Consider the following 15414-nt stretch of genomic DNA (forward strand, 5'->3'; position numbering starts at 1 on the left):
CGTGATCTCGGCTCACCGCAACCTCTGCTCAAGTGATTCTCTTGCCTCAGCACCACTACCGCACGGGCTAATTTTTGTATTTTTTGTAGAGACGGGGTTTCACCATGTTCGCCAGGCTGGTCTCGAACTCCTGACCTCAAATGGTCCACCGACCTCGGCCTCCCAAAACGCTGAGATTACAGGCGTGAACCACCGCACCTGGCCAGGCTCATGTCTTTGAACGGCCACATTTAAAGAAGGCCTTGAGAGGGGAGGGAGTTGCACATGTCACATAGCTGGTTAGGGAGCAGAGCCCAGGGCTGGGCCTTGGCGTGGAAGAGGCTTGGGTTTGAATCCCGGCTCTGTGCTGTTGCTTGTTGTGTGACCTGGGCGAGTCCCTCAACTCTCCTAAGTGTTATTTTTCTTGTCTTGAGGCCAGCAACACCCTCCTGCGGGATGGCTGCGCTGACCCGACGCGCCGAGACACACCTCTGTCTGGGGCAGGGCACATCCCCGAGGTGCCAGTTCCTTTTCTTCCCCTTCCCTGCACCCGGGCGCCAGAGCTGACCACAGTTCGGGGGCTGACATGTTCCAAGGCACTTACACCTCAGCAGTGGCCTCTGAGCACCCCCGGAACCACGGCCTTTCATCAGGGTGCCAGCCCTAATCACCCAGGGTGCTCCTGCAAGCCTTCAGGTCAGAAGGAGTGAATCCCCAGTGGCAGAAGGCCCGACCCTGTGGTGGGTGGTGGAGAAGAGGCTTGGAAGGCTGGAGTGTGTGGGATCCCTTCCCACATCTCCAGGGTGTGCGGCCAGCCCTGCCGGCAGAACGGCTGCCATGCTGGGCGGCAGGTAACTGAGCTGGCTGAGCCTGCACTTCGTTATAGGGATGGGGACTCAACGTCTGGGGGTTCAGGAGCTACAGATCTGTCAGGAGGCGCTGCTCAGGTTTCCCCGATCAGACCTCATTCCCAAACAGCCTTTCCTGAGGGGGAAGGATCCAGGACAGGGCCTCTCCCTGTCTTCTCCCTATGGCCCATTTCTCCTTTCCTAACAACACCCAACCTTTGTGTGTGTGTGTCCCGTCCTGGGCTCAGGGCACTCGGTGTCTTATTTGACTGTCCAACAGCTCTGTGCAGGAAGCACACTTGGGTCTGATCCAGAAGAGAAAATGGAGGTTCGTCCACCACAAAAGCCCTTGCTCAAGGCCATGCAGCTACCAATTCGTCAACCAAGATTCGAAGACTACTTGGCTGGGTGTGGTGGCTCACGCCTGTAATCCCAGCACTTTGGGAGGCCGAGGTGGGAGGATCACCTGAGGTCAGGAGTTCGTGATCAGCCTGACCAACATGGTGAAACCCCACCTCTATTAAAAATACAAAAATTAGCTGGGCGTGGTGGCAGGGGCCTGTAATCCCAGCTACTTGGGAGGCTGAGGCAGGAAAATCACTTGAACCTGGGAGGCTGAGGCAGGAAAATCACTTGAACCTGGGAGGTTGTAGTGAGTCAAGATCATGCCACTGCACTCCAGCCTGGGTGACAGAACGAGATTCTGTCAAAAAACAAAACAAAACAACTACATTCTTCTTTTTTTTTTTTTTTTTGAGACGGAGTCTCGCTCTATCGCCCAAACTGGAGTGCAGTGACCGAATCTCAGCTCACTGCAAGCTCCGCCTCCCGGGTTCACGCCATTCTCCTGCCTCAGCCTCCCGAGTAGCTGGGACTACAGGCGCCCGCCACCTCGCCCGGCTAGTTTTTTGTATTTTTTAGTGGAGACGGGGTTTCACCGGGTTAGCCAGGATGGTCTCGATCTCCTGACCTCGTGATCCGCCCGTCTCGGCCTCCCAAAGTGCTGGGATTACAGGCTTGAGCCACCGCGCCCGGTCAAAAAAACTACATTCTTAACCCCTACTCAGGGCTGCTGTGGGTCAGATGGGGAGTGCAAACTCGAGTAGGCAGCAACCAGCAGGGACATCGGTCCCCCGTGTTATGAGAAGGAGGGGTCTATCCTTCTCGCATAATGGGAACTCTAGGGCTGGCGCACAGGTCAGCAGCATTGTCAGAGTGCAGGCTCTCCCAACTCCATTGTCCCTAACTTGTGGTGTGTGCCCTGGTCGTTCCAAAGTGCCTGCTGTGCCTCCAGCGCTCACGTTTCATTGCAGGCAGAGAGGCACTGGAAAGGCAAAGGTCTTGGGAGGCTTTTTTAAAATCTGGGAAGTGACTGGGTGTGGTGGTGGCTCACGCCTGTAATCCCAGCACTTTGGGAGGCCGAGGTGGGCAGATCACCCGAGGTCAGGAGTTCGAGACCAGCCTGGCCAACATGGTGAAACACCGTCTCTACTAAAAATACAAAAATTAGCCAGGCGTGGTGGCAGGGGCCTGTAGTCCCAGCTATGTGGGAGGCTGAGGCAGGAAGAATAGCTTGAACCTGAGAGGTGGAGGTTGCAGTGAGCTGAGATGGCACCACTGCTCTCCAGCCTGGGCGACAGAGCGAGACTCCTTCTCGAAAAAATAAAATAAAATAAATAAAAATAAAATTTGGGAAGTGAAGCCTTCCTCATAGACTCCCACCTAGATCTCTTTGGTCAGAACATGCCCCTGGCTGCTCACGACTGGAAGGTAGTCAGGAAAATGAGCCATGAGCCTTCCAGCCTCAAGAGCTGAGTAAGGCAATGGAGGGGCAGCTGGGGAAGGTGTTGGGGGTGGGGGATCCATGTCCCTGCCTGGCTACTGCGGTCCTGCTACTGAGTCCATGCCCCCTGCAGAGGCTCCACTCCCGCAGGGGTGTTGAGGGACTTCCTTAATGTGCCTCTGCCCCCCAAGGTCTGGGAGGTGACAGGAAGCCAAGAGAGCTTGAGCAACAGGACAATTTGTTCTCGGTGCCTCGTTTTCCTCATCTTTAACACGGGGCCTTCACCCCACCTCCCTGACAGAGTGGCTGGGGGGATTAAATGAGACAGCGTGCACGGGGGCTGCGGGGGCTGAGCCGTGGACGCTGCATGGCACGTGGTGTTTCTGGAGTGCCGCTGCCAAGCAATTGCCTTCTTCATCCTGGCTTCAGGTTTCCCAGCTGCAAAATGGGATGAACGAATCATCTTCTATGCCGTGGGGTCATTCAGAGGATTAAATGACACTAAGCACCAAAGTGCTTCAGGGGCCATCTTCATCTGCTTCTGCTGATTTCTGTGGGGCGGAGTCATAGAAGGTCAAGGCCCCTGTGAAGGTTCTTGCACCCAAGAGGGAAGGTACTGTTTCCAGATGCCTTTTTGAAGAGGGAGGGGGTGGAGGGGAGGGAGGCCCTGCCAAAGCCCAGAAGCCCCCAGACACCTCCCACTCAGGTCCCCACTTCCTCCAGGGGAGGCCCTGGGACCCATCAGATAGTCCGCCTTCCAGGGGCCCATCGTGGCTGACCCCGGCACCCTCCCTGCCGGAGTCTGGGGTTGATTAATGGCTCCCTGCTGGGCTTTGAGCCTTCAGCCACAGTGGCCCAGCCTGCTTGGCTAGTCACAGCCGCTGTCCCCAAACCTGGCTCCAGGGAGAGTGGAGGGGCTCCCTGGGACCGGCCTGGGGCCCTGACCTGCTCAGGAGGGATGCAGACAACCTCTGCCTCTTCATCTCTCCGTGCCTCAGTTTCCCTGCGGCTCAGCATCTTGGGAGAACAGGGGATGGTGGAGATGCTGGAGCCTCTTCCACAGTTCCATTTTGTCTTGGCCCCTGGTCTCCATCTAGGCCCAGCTGTCCGGGACCTGGAGAGCAAGCGCAGGTGTGGTGTGCAGGGGGATGCGGGTCTCTGGGGTGCCAGTCCCTGCTTTGCCCTGACCCGTTGTGTGATGTTAGACAGCTGGCTTCTGCTCTCTGGGCCCCATCTCTGTAAAAGGGTCCCCATCCTAAACCTCTTCCAACCTGGACATCTCTGTGGCTGTGAATCCATGGCTCAGGATGTCCTCTGCCCGAGGACAGCTTTCCACACTACCTGGGAGCCCCCTGCCCAGGAATGTGTCCCAGGACAGTAACCCATCCTCCCTGTCCCTCTCCCCTGTCCAGAGCGGGAGACTCGCTGAGTTGGCGGGTGCAGTGCGCCCTCTGGTGGCTACTCAGGAACACTGCTCCATCCGAGCCCTGGTCGCTAAATTCTCCACTGGGCTGGTGGTGGTGGTGTGGGATGGGAGGCGGGGGTGGCCCGCCGGGGCTGTAGGGGTAGCAATTTTCTTTACTTTTGGGGGGATGGGTGGAGGTGGGGTTGATATAGTTCTGGCCACCAGCATCACCAACATGTGTACCTCAGAGGAACTAAGGCCCTGACTGGGATTTTTTTCCTCCTGTTTTGCAGACCCCCGTCTGATGAGCTGATAGGGTACCTTGTCTCTGTGAGATGAGTGGCAGCATCCCCACATGGTGGTTGAGGAGACTGAGTTTCAGGCGGCCTCGTGACTGGGCCACTCCCGACCTCTCCAGCCTCAGCACCTGCCCCTTCCTGGGACACCCAGGGCCTCTGGCCTCCCAGGCGAGACTCACACTGTTCCCTCTGCCCAGAATACCTTCTACTTGGGAGGACTGTCCATCCTTTAAGTCTTAGCTCAAATGCTCTTTTATTTATCCTTATGTTAGAAATTGTGGTAAAGTATTTTGTCCATTTCTGTTGCTTGTAACAGAATACCTGAAACTGGGTAATTTACAAAGACAAGGAGGCTGTGAAGTCCAAGGTTGAGGGGCCGCATCTGGTGAGGACCTCCTTGCTTTTGGGGACTCTGCAGAGTCCGGAGGCTGCACAGGACATCCCATGGCGAGGGGGCTGGGGTGCTGGCCCGGGTCTCTCTTCCTTTTCTTATAAAGCCGCCAGTCCCATTCCCATGATAATCAATTAACCATTAACCCATTAATCCGTGAATCCACGAATAGATCATTCATGAGGGCAGAGCCTTCATGACCCAGTCACCTCTTCAAGGACAACCTCTCAGGCCGGGCGCGGCGGCTCACGCCTGTAACCCCAGCACTGTGGGAGGCCGAGGCGGGCAGATCACAAGGTCAGGAGTTCGAGACCAGCTTGGCCAACATGGTGAAACCCTGTCTCTACTAAAAATACAAAAATTAGCCAGGCGTGGTGACGGGCACCTGTAATCCCAGCTACTTGGGAGGCTGAGGCAGGAGAATAGCTTGAATCTGGCAGTGAGCCGAGATCGTGCCACTGCACTCCACTCCACTCCACTCCAGCCTGGGTGACAGAGCAAGACTCCGTCTCAAAAAAAAAGACCAACTCTCACCTCTCAGTACTGCCACATTGGAGATTAAACTTCAACATGAGCTTTGGAGGGGACAAATGTTGAAACTGTAGCACAGATACATAACATAAAATCTATCATTTTAACCATTTTAAGTGTACAGTTCAGTGGCATTCACGATACTCCCAGTGCTGTGCAACCATCACCACCGTCCATCTCCAGAGCTTTGTCATCTTCCCAGCCTCAAACTCTGTACCCATTAAACATTAAACAACAACCCCCATTTCTTCCCTCCTCTCTGCCTCTGGCAACCACTATTCTACCTTCTGTCCCTATGAACTTGACTACTGTAGGTATCTCATACAGGTAGGATTATATAATAGGCTTCTCCTTTTGAGTCCGGCTTATTTCACTCAGCATAATGTCCTCAAGTTTCACCCACATTGTAGCAGGCGTCAGAGTTTCCTTCATTTTTCAGGCTGAATAATATACCATCGCGTGTCTTGATCACATTTTGTTTATCTGTTCATGCATGGATGGACGCTTGGGTTACTTCCCCCTTTTGACTATCGTGAATAATGCTGCTATGAACATTGGGGGTGAACAAATATCTGTTCAAGTTCCCGTTTCAGTTCTCTTGGGTGCATCCACAGAAGTAGAATTCCTGGGTCATGTGATAATTCCACGTTTAATTTTTGAAGGACTGCCATATTGTACTCCCACAGCGACTCTACCATCTTACAGTCTTGCTAGCAATGTACAAGGGTTCCAATTTCTCCACGTTCTCACTAACACTTGCTATTTTCTGTCTTAAAAAAAACAAAACAGATGGCCAGGTGCAGTGGCTCATGCCCATAATCTCAGCAATTTGGGAGGCTGAGGCAGGAGGATCACTTAAGCTCAGGAGTTTGAGAACAGCCTGGGTAACATAGTGAGACCCTGTATCTAAAAAAAAAAAAAAAAAGTTAGCTGGGTGTGGTGGTGCACGCCTGTAGTCCCAGCTACTGGGGACACTGAGGTGGGAGGATTGCTTGAGCCTGGGAGGTTGAGGCTGCAGTGAGCTGTGATCACACCACTGCACTCCAGCCTGAGCAACAGAGTGAGATCCTGCCTTAAAAAAAAACAAAAACGCCCATGTGGTGCCTTCTCTGGGATTTATCAGGTGCCTGGGATGGAGTTCTCTACGTGGCCAGCAGGGGGCGTCCTTGACCCAAGACTCGGAGTCTGTCTGGGCTTGAGGGTGGGGAGGGCAGAGCGGAGGGCTCAGGCACGCTCAGTCCAAACCACTTACTTTATCCCCATTTTACCCTCCTCACCGCCAACCCAGTTCCCAGCCCCTGACTGCAGAGAACCCTGCAGCAGGGACTCAGGCAACTTGATAGAAGTGGGAGAGGTCCCATTAACAAGCTGTGTGACCTTGGGTATGTGTGCGGCTGAACCATTCAGAGCCTGCTTCCCATCTCTGAAATGGGAGGCTACCACTGCTGTCTTGAGGATCCATCGAGAGCCCTGCAAGTCAGGCATTTTGACTTCCTGGAGGGTTGATGATGCTGCTGTTTTGGGGAATGGAAAAATGAACATTTACTGGGTACTAATTAGGTGCTGGGTGCTTCCAATAGGACATTTTATTTTATGCCAGCATAGTGAAGTAAGGAATGTTATTCCCATGTTACAGACGAGGAAACTGGGCTTGGAGAAGAGAAGTGAGTTGCTCAAAGCTCACATAGCCAGAAAACGACAGAGCTGGAGTTCAAACCCAGCTTCTCCTTCTCCTCCAGGTGACCATTCAAACAAAGGCTAATGTGCGCTCTGACTCTGTGGCCAGGCCACCTGCCTTTGGCTCCACCACCTACTAGTTCTGCCCCCAAGGGCTGATCATTCCACCTCCCCGAGGCTCAGTTTTCTCATATGTACAATAGGGCTAATAAGCCTTGGATGATTCCGGATTTTAACAGTGAAAGGAAACATCTTGTGTTAAAGGGAAGTCCCGGGCACAGCTGCTGTCAGGGATGGAAATAACAGAGTTATCCTTCTCTATCATTTATTCTTGGTTTCTCAGTCGCCTCTCCACCTCTCTGGGCTCTGCTCCTCTCTGGGCTGGTGGCCTCACTTTCTCCTGCTGCAGGCTTGCTTTCTTGATGTGATGGGTGAAGAAAGGAAGGCAGGGCCACAGACAACATTGAGCTTACATCTTTCCAGCTTTTCACCCGAGAGAGAGAGAGAAAGAGAGAGAGAGAGCGAGAGCTTCTCTACTCACAGCCAAATAGTAAATCACAGGGAAAGAGTCTGATTGGCTAGGCTTATCTATTCCTGGGCCAATCACTGTGGCCAATTGGAGATGAGGCATCCTAACTGGCTGATCTAGGTTACATGTGTGGCCCTGTGGTTGGGAGTGGGGTCCGGGTGAGCAGCCTCTCCAGAACCACTTGGAGTGGGGCCAGGGCAATCAGTCATAGCTAACGCGTCACTTACCATGTGCCAGTGTTGTTCTCAGCACATTGAACGCACGAATTCATTTAATTCTCACAACCAGGGTCCCATTCTACAGGTGAGGCAACCGAGGCAGAGAGGCACACAGCTGGTGAGTGGTGGGATTTGAACCCATTCTGGTTCCAGAGCACAGGCTCTAGTTCACCTTGAGGAAGGCTGTGGCGTTATCAGAAGCAGAAGGGAAGGGCTGCCTGGCAGACAAACCCTACTCCATCCAGCACCCGTGGGATTCTTGGATGACAAAGAAGTCACCCTTTCCTGGGCTTGGCATACAGTAGGCCTTGTGGAATAGATGTTCTTCCCTTTCCTTGGAAAATCAGAGCAGACCAACTTTATCCCCAAGGAACCAGGTTGGTGCTGTCCGGTTGAAAGTTCTCTGTGGACGTAGCCCCAGCCTAGGAAGCTCCAATGGCCACTGCTCCCCGCTAGGAAAACAGAAGGTGGTCATTGGGCCCTTCCGCCCCACCAGCCTGCACAGAGGGCTCTCTCAGTGTGGAGGGAGCTTAGGTGAGAGGTGTGAAGTGGGATGAGGGCAGGGAGTCTGGCCGGATCCCCCCTCATCCTGCTGCCACCCGCACCATGCTCCTTCCCTCTGTGTTATCCTTGGAGCTGAGGCTGGGGGCGGGGGGCTCACCAGGGGTGGGGGTGAGCCTCTGCTGGGTACACAAACACCACTCAGCCATCCAGTGGCCAGTGAACAAGGCGAGCCCTCAGCAGAACTCGATATCGTTTCCAAAAACAAGCCTGGGCCCTTGGAAGGCTGCATTCCTCCCTGCTGCTGACAGCTGCTAATTTATGCTAATCAGATGCAGGAAAACCCCAAATCCCCAGTGGGCCCTGGGGGACAGGGAGGATCCAGCCCTGCTGAGCAGGAGGGTGAAGTGGACCTGTGTTCCCGTGGCTTCCCGGCCCCTGCCCTGCCCTGGGCCCCAGAGTGGCCTCAGTTCTCCCGCCCAGCTCCTGCCCTGCCCAGGGCCCTAGAGTGGCCTCAGTTCTCCCGCCCTGTCTCTGCCCTGTCCAGGACCCCAGAGTGGCCTCAGTTCTCCTGGTACCTCGCTCTGCTAGGCGAGAGGGGCTAGGACCTTGTCCCGGGTGCCAGTGCCCCTGAGAAAGATGAAGGGGATGGGGGTTTTGGGGTCAGTTTGCAGCCTGTCTGAAAACAGGCAAGGTGGCTGCCACCAGCCACACACTCAGGCATTAATTCATTGACTCCTCTCCAACCCTGCAAGGTGGGAGTCACTGTGGCTGTGGGGAAACAGAGGCCTGGGGTGGTTCAGTGACTTGCTCAAGGTGGCCTGGAGATGAAAGCATTGGGTGGCCACTCTGGGGTCAGGCATCCTGGGCTGAGCTCCTGGATTGGCCACGGAATGACTGTGTGACCTTGGGCAAGTTGCTTCACCTCTGCGCGTCAGTCCCCACATCAGTAAAGCGGGAATGATGGCCATATGTCCTCACGGGATGTTTGGAGCATTAACTGAGATGTTGGCACGTGGCGGGCAAGAGCAGAGTTGGTCATGACCTTTGGCAAACTGTGGCGTGGCCTGGAGTCTGCCTCCATGGGTCTGACTCCGAAGCCCAAGTTCCTCCAAACGCCCCAGGCTCTTTCCTCCCTGAGGAGTTCGGGGACAAGAAAATCCCCAAGGTGCAAGCCCTTCCCATCCGAGGCCCCCACCCACATGATATGACCAACTGCAGAGTGCAGGGCGGCAGTGAGAGTCCCTGGGCCTGCTCCGGACTCCTCCAGGCCTCTCAGTAGGCAGCCTCGGGTCACGGAAAGGGCATGGGGTTGAGGACCAGGGACGAGGACTCCAGCCCCGGCTCGGCCTCTTCTTTCCCACCAAGTGGCCCAGGGGTGGCCTTTTTGCTGTGAGATGAGACACTGGACGTTGCATTCCCCATGGTCTGCAGGGCTGTGTGTAGGGTATTACCATTTCTGCCTCTTACCTTGGCCTGTGCTGTTTCTAGGCCTTGATCCCCCTTTCTCAGGTCAAGGTCGGTCTCTTCAGTCCAGCCCTGCTGGCTGCCCCTGGGTCCCTGTGACTTTCCTTTCCTTCCCATTCCCTTTTCCCCTTTCCTTTCCTTGGAGTCTCACTCTGTCATGTTGGAGTGGGGGTGGCATGATCTGGGCTCACTGCAACCTCTGCCTCCCAGGTTCAAACGATTCTCGTGCCTCAGTCTCCCACGTAGCTGGGACTACAGACACGTACCACCACGCCAGGCTAATTTTTGTATTTTTAATAGAGATGGGGTGTCACCATGTTGGCCAGGCTGGTCTCAAACTCCTGACCTCAGGTGATCCCCCCGCCTCGGCCTCACAAAGTGCTGGGATTACAGGCGTGAGCCACTGCGCCAGGCCGAGAGTGCATTTCCTTAACCCTTTGCTGCTGGCCTCATGCTCGTTGGGGTCCATTCTCACTCCTTCCCTCAGACTCCCTCCCTCCCTCCCCACTTCAGCTCCCCTCATCCCTCCCCAGTTGCTCTCCTCACCACGCATCTGCAGCCTGACCCGGTCACTGTGGCTCAGGCACTGGCACGGGGGTGGGATGGCCTGGTGGTCAGCACTGGCTGCTACATGTCTGTTTCCTCACAGGAGGAGCTGACTGAGCCTCAGTGTCCCCAGATAAGGAGGGGAGGATGCTCCCAGAAGCGCTAAGTGAAACCTGGGCAGCCCTTCCTCCAGAGCCCAATGTCCACGAGGACCAGGCTGGCAGGCATGGGCCTTTCGGGCACCAGCGTCCTGAGGGGCTGAGCTGTTGGTGACTGGATCATCCTTCTCTGATTGTATCATGACCTCTGGCTGTGTGAAGAACACCAGAGACCGACTATGGCTTCCTTGGGCTTCCAGAACATTCTTGGGTTTCTGGAACCATCAGAGCCATGGTGTCTGGTGATTCTGGGTGGGCTGTCTGGGGGCCTGGGCCTTACAGCTGTGAAGAATTCATTTAAATTTTCCACGGAGGGATTGGCTCCCGGACAGCCATGTGAGTTATTTTGAGGCACTCTGGTCGGTGCTCTCTGCCCTCGTCCAAATAAACGAGCCTCACTGAGTGGGCCTGGAAACCCCACCCAGCCTTGTTTATGGCCCTGCTGGGCTCTGCGGCTGGTCGGTGGCCGCAATCCGGCATCTGCCCCCATTCCCTCACCCCAGGCTGGGTGGAGTGGGCACAGGACGGTAACATGTCCTGGCCTATTCATGGCAGTGTGGTTTCTGGGCCAGGCAGGGGCATCCTGAACTGAAGAAAAATAAAAATAAGATAAACATAGCAATCCCAGTGTCACCCCTCTGGGAGGCCTCCCTGCGTGTGACAGGGTGTGCGGTGCAGCCAGACGCCGGGAGAAGACCGTGTCCCTGCCGGCCTACGGTGGGCACACAGCCCAGCACGGGCAAAGCCGCCCCGTGATTTTTCCACTGAGAAGTGCTCCAGCACATTCAAGGTTGGCTGTGGTTGAGTGTCTGGGGGTCCAGGGGTCCCATCCCTTCTTTCCCTCTGCGTTGCCCCCCAGCCAGAGGCTCATGCCCAACTGCCTGCTCTCTCAAGGTCCTCCCAAGAGGCCGGGTTCCCAGCTCGCCTGGGAGGTCCGGAGAAGGTCCCGCTGCCCGCTTGGGGCTGGCCTGGGTCTTTTCCAATCCTCTAGTGAGTGAAACATCCTCAAGTCCAGGCCTGCTCAGGGCATGGGGCAGAGGGTCCCTCACATGGAACACCTTTGGTGACCCACGGAGCTAAAAGATCCTCCCGTTCCCAGCAGTCAGCGGGGAAGGGACAAGGCTCGCAGCGGGACAGACTCCCCTGTCCCCTGTCTTTCAGTCAGGACGACTGCAGGGGCAGCTGCGGAAACCAGCTTTGCAAAAAGTTATACCAGTTATATCCGGGGCCAAGCCCCCACACACCGGCAGTTCCTGTCATGGCAACATGGATGCCATGCGGATGGATTCCATTCAGTGGGAGGCTGGTAAACAGGCTCTCTGAAAAAACAAAGCAACCAACCAACCCCAAGCACAACAACTACTGCTTTGTAGTATTTATCAATTCTCACACTTCCACAGAGGCCCGTGAGGCCACTGAACGCAGAGTTAAGCCACGGGATGCACCCGTCCTGTTCCCACGCCCACCATAAGCTGGGGAGTGGTCTCCATTCACAGATTCAGATGTGTGGGGAAAGCACCCTGCCTCTGCTTCCTGAACTGACCTTTGTTTCTATTTTAGATCCTCATTCCATTAAGTGATGGAAGCCCCACATCTAGACAGCATGGGTTCCTGCCCAGGCTTGTCTAGGGTGTGGGGGTTTAGGTGGCACTGAGACACTGGTGGGCAGGGACACATTAGATTCTTAGCGTTGTCCCCTCTCGGCTTCCCCTGTGATGTTTGCATTCCTTTTCCTCCTTCCTTCCCTCCCTCCCTCCCTCTCTCTCTCTCTCTCTCTTTCTCTCTCTCTTTCTCTCTTTCTTTCTTTCTTTCGATGGGGTCTCCCTCTGTCTGTCATCCAGCCTGGAATGCAGTGGTGCGAACATGGTTCACTGCGGCCTCAACCTCCTGGGCTCAAGCGATCCTCTCACCTCAGCCTCCCAAGTAGCTGGGACTATAGCCATGCACCACCACGCCTGGCTAATTTTTAAATTTTTTTTTGTAGAGATGGGCTTTTGCCATGTTGCCCAGGCTGGTCTCAAGCAATCTGTCCACCTCGGCCTTCCAAAGTGCTGGGATTCCAGGCATGGGCTCCCGTGCCTGGCCTTGTGTTCTTGTCTAGACTTTGCAGGGAACTGCAGAGTCCTTCTTTGTTCCTGACCACAGTGTGTCTTCAGAGCCTCCACATCAACGCCATGTTCATGTCACTGTGAGAGTCACCACGTCAGTGCCGGGTCCGTGCCACTGTGAGAGCCACCACGTCAGTGCCGGGTCCGTGCCACTGTGAGAGTCACCACGTCAGTGCCGGGTCTGTGCCACTGTGAGAGTCACCACGTCAGTGCCGGGTCCGTGCCACTGTGAGAGTCACCACGTCAGTGCCGGGTCCGTGCCACTGTGAGAGCCACCACGTCAGTGCCGGGTCTGTGCCACTGTGGGTAGAGGGGCAGCATCCGGTTGCATCTGTCCCTCTGAGAGAGCTCTCTGGCCCTGTTGCCCTCCAGGCAACACCCCATGCTTTCCATGGGGTGGCTCTGGCCATGCCCTGGGCTCTGCTCTCACCATATGCTGTCTTTCCCTGGGCCTGGGAGAACTGTCACCTCCAGGGGGGTGCAGGGACCCCCCAACCCCAGCTTTCTCCTCTGTTCCTCACCTTTTACCCCGGTCTCAAGGGTGGGGAGGATATTTCTGGTTCATCACATGAGCTTCTAAATTTTCTGTACTATTCAGAGCGTGGGCTCTTGAAATGTGGAAAACCAGGTACTCTGACTGCTGTGCCTATGTTCTTCTGTGTCCTGCTCAGCTGCCCAGATGTGGGGACTGGGAGCAGAGGGCAGGGAGGGAGGGGCAACAGCAAATTCTGGAGAGAGAGGCATTGGTGAATATTTCAACAGATTATCCTGATAGAACAAACACAGAGAGGTTAAATGACCTGCTCCAGGTCACCCAGCAGGTCAGAGGCAGAACCAGCCAAACCAAATCTGAGTCCTTGGCCTCCAGCTCAGTAGAAGGCAACTAGTGAGAACATCGTGATGTCCCTTTGAACAGATCGGGACGAGGCCCAGAGCAGGGAAGAAACTTACCCAAGTGGATGCAGCAAGTCAAGGCAGAGCGAGGACTAGAACTCAGCATGCCGCCTTTGCCTGGTGTTGCAGCCCAGAACCCCCCGGAAGCCTCAGAGAGCCTGAGGGAGGAGGAGAGAAATGTCAGAGCAGGGAGCTACTAGGCTGGCTGCTCTGTTCCTGTGTGGCTCAGGAAGCGCTTGTCCCCTGTGAACATCTATTTGTCATCTCCTTTGCTGGGGTGCTTTGAAAGGTGAAGGACGGGCCAGGTACAGTGGCTCATGCCTGTAATCCCGGCACTTTGGGAGGCTGAGGCAGGAGGATCGCTGGAGGCCAGGAGTTTGAGACCAACCTGGGCAACATCGTGAGACTCCATCTCTACAAAAAATAAAACAATTAGCCAGGCACAGAGGCTCATGCCTATAGTCCCAGCTACTCAGGAGGCTGAGGCAGGAAGACTGCTTGAGCCCAGGAAGCCAAGGTTGCAGGGAGCTGTGATCGCACCACTGCACTCCAGCCTGGGTGACAGAGCGAGACCCTGTCTCCAAAGGAAAGAAAAAAAAAGTGAGGGATGTGTTTCAAGGCAGGCTCCTTCTTCCTGTCTCCTGTCTGACAATCTTGGCTGTGACCTGAGATTTCTGAAGCCCCCATCTCCTTTCTGATTTTTTAACAATCTCAAACATGTAAGGACATCCCAAGTACAGTAGGGAAAGCTATTTTTCTCCCTGGCCATCTGAGACTAAGTTGCTGTCATTGTGCGCTATCCCTGCTGAATACTTGTGTCTGTTTCCTATTAACAAGGACGTTCTCCTACACAAACACGATGCCACCTGAAAATCCCAAAGCAATCCTCACACTGTATCCTAGGTCCCCCTGTTGTTCCAGGAATGTCCTAGCCATTGAGTCGTCCTGTCTCTTTAGCCTGGAACAACTCCTCATCGAGTCTTGGTTTTGCACCCTTGACATTGTTGGAGATTCCAGGCTGGTGTTGGAGAACGTTCCTTATGTTGGGTTTGTCTCCTCTTGGTTATATCAGGCCGGGCATCTTCAGAGGGCTGATCTCAGAGAGATGCTGCGTCTCCTCCTGCATCCCTGCAGGTGGCTCGTGGTTCTCATTTGCCCTGGTACCGATGAAATCCACTGGGCTCCCTTGGTTGGCTTCTCCACTGTAGAGTGACTCTTTTCCCTTCATTGTGGAAAAGGATTTTGTTGGGTTGGGACGCTGAGATGCTGTGGGTAGCCAACTCCACACCAAACTTTTGTCATGCATTCATTAATTCACATCAGCCTGAACTCACAGTTCCCTGTTTTTTTCAGTGGATGATGATGTGTTACTGTGCGTGTTTATTTTGATGCTCAGAAGAACCCGGAGGGACCTCCATCATGTCCCCAGTGACGGCCCTGTCATTCCTTGATTTCTTCCTTACTTTCTGGCACAAAAGGTGTTTCAGGCTCCTCTTGTTCTTTCCCTGGCGTAACCCTGGAATCAGCCATTTCTCCAATGCAGGGGCTAATTTTAAGCTTTCTACCAGACTCCCAGATGAGGCTGAACATTTAGTTAACATCTCGTGTGTGTGTGTGTGTGTGTATGCATGCATGTTAGATGTGTGTTAAAAAAGTGTATTTATGAAATATAACATTAAAAAAGATCAGAGATTCTAAAACTGAGGTTGGGCAGTTCTTTTTTTTAAAAAAATATATAAATACACTAGAAGCTTTAAGGGGGGCCTGGGATGGTGTCCTGGGCCTCTTGTGGTTTCTCTCTCGCCCATTAGCCTGTGAGGCGCACGCCCCTGACCTGGCCTCTCCCGCCTGGGCCAGCACATCTGAAGCCCAGAGGGGCACAGGCGAGGCTGGAGTCCTGCAGAGCAAATATAGCCCCTGTGCAGGGCCAAGGGAAACAACGTTGGGTCAATATTAGCTCGTGCGAAACAGGCCTGAGGAACGTGTGGTTTGTCCTGCTCGGCCTCTGGGAGGGAGAGGTGGACTCAGGCGCTCACAGCAGCGCTTACTATTGTTGGGCCAGCCTCATTCTGTGTGGATG

At 54.6% G+C, this 15414-nt stretch overlaps 1 long non-coding RNA gene across 1 annotated transcript; it reads left to right on the plus strand.

Moving 5' to 3' along the window:
• Positions 1 to 642: 642 nt before the first annotated feature.
• Positions 643 to 4646, plus strand: LOC105494598 (uncharacterized). The gene is made up of 3 exons (XR_011609371.1): positions 643 to 675; positions 3040 to 3223; positions 4309 to 4646. It is a non-coding gene; the product is annotated as an uncharacterized lncRNA (long non-coding RNA).
• The last annotated feature ends 10768 nt before the right edge of the window (positions 4647 to 15414 follow it).

This window comes from Macaca nemestrina, chromosome 1 (assembly GCF_043159975.1).
Source record: "Macaca nemestrina isolate mMacNem1 chromosome 1, mMacNem.hap1, whole genome shotgun sequence".
NCBI lineage: Eukaryota > Metazoa > Chordata > Mammalia > Primates > Cercopithecidae > Macaca > Macaca nemestrina.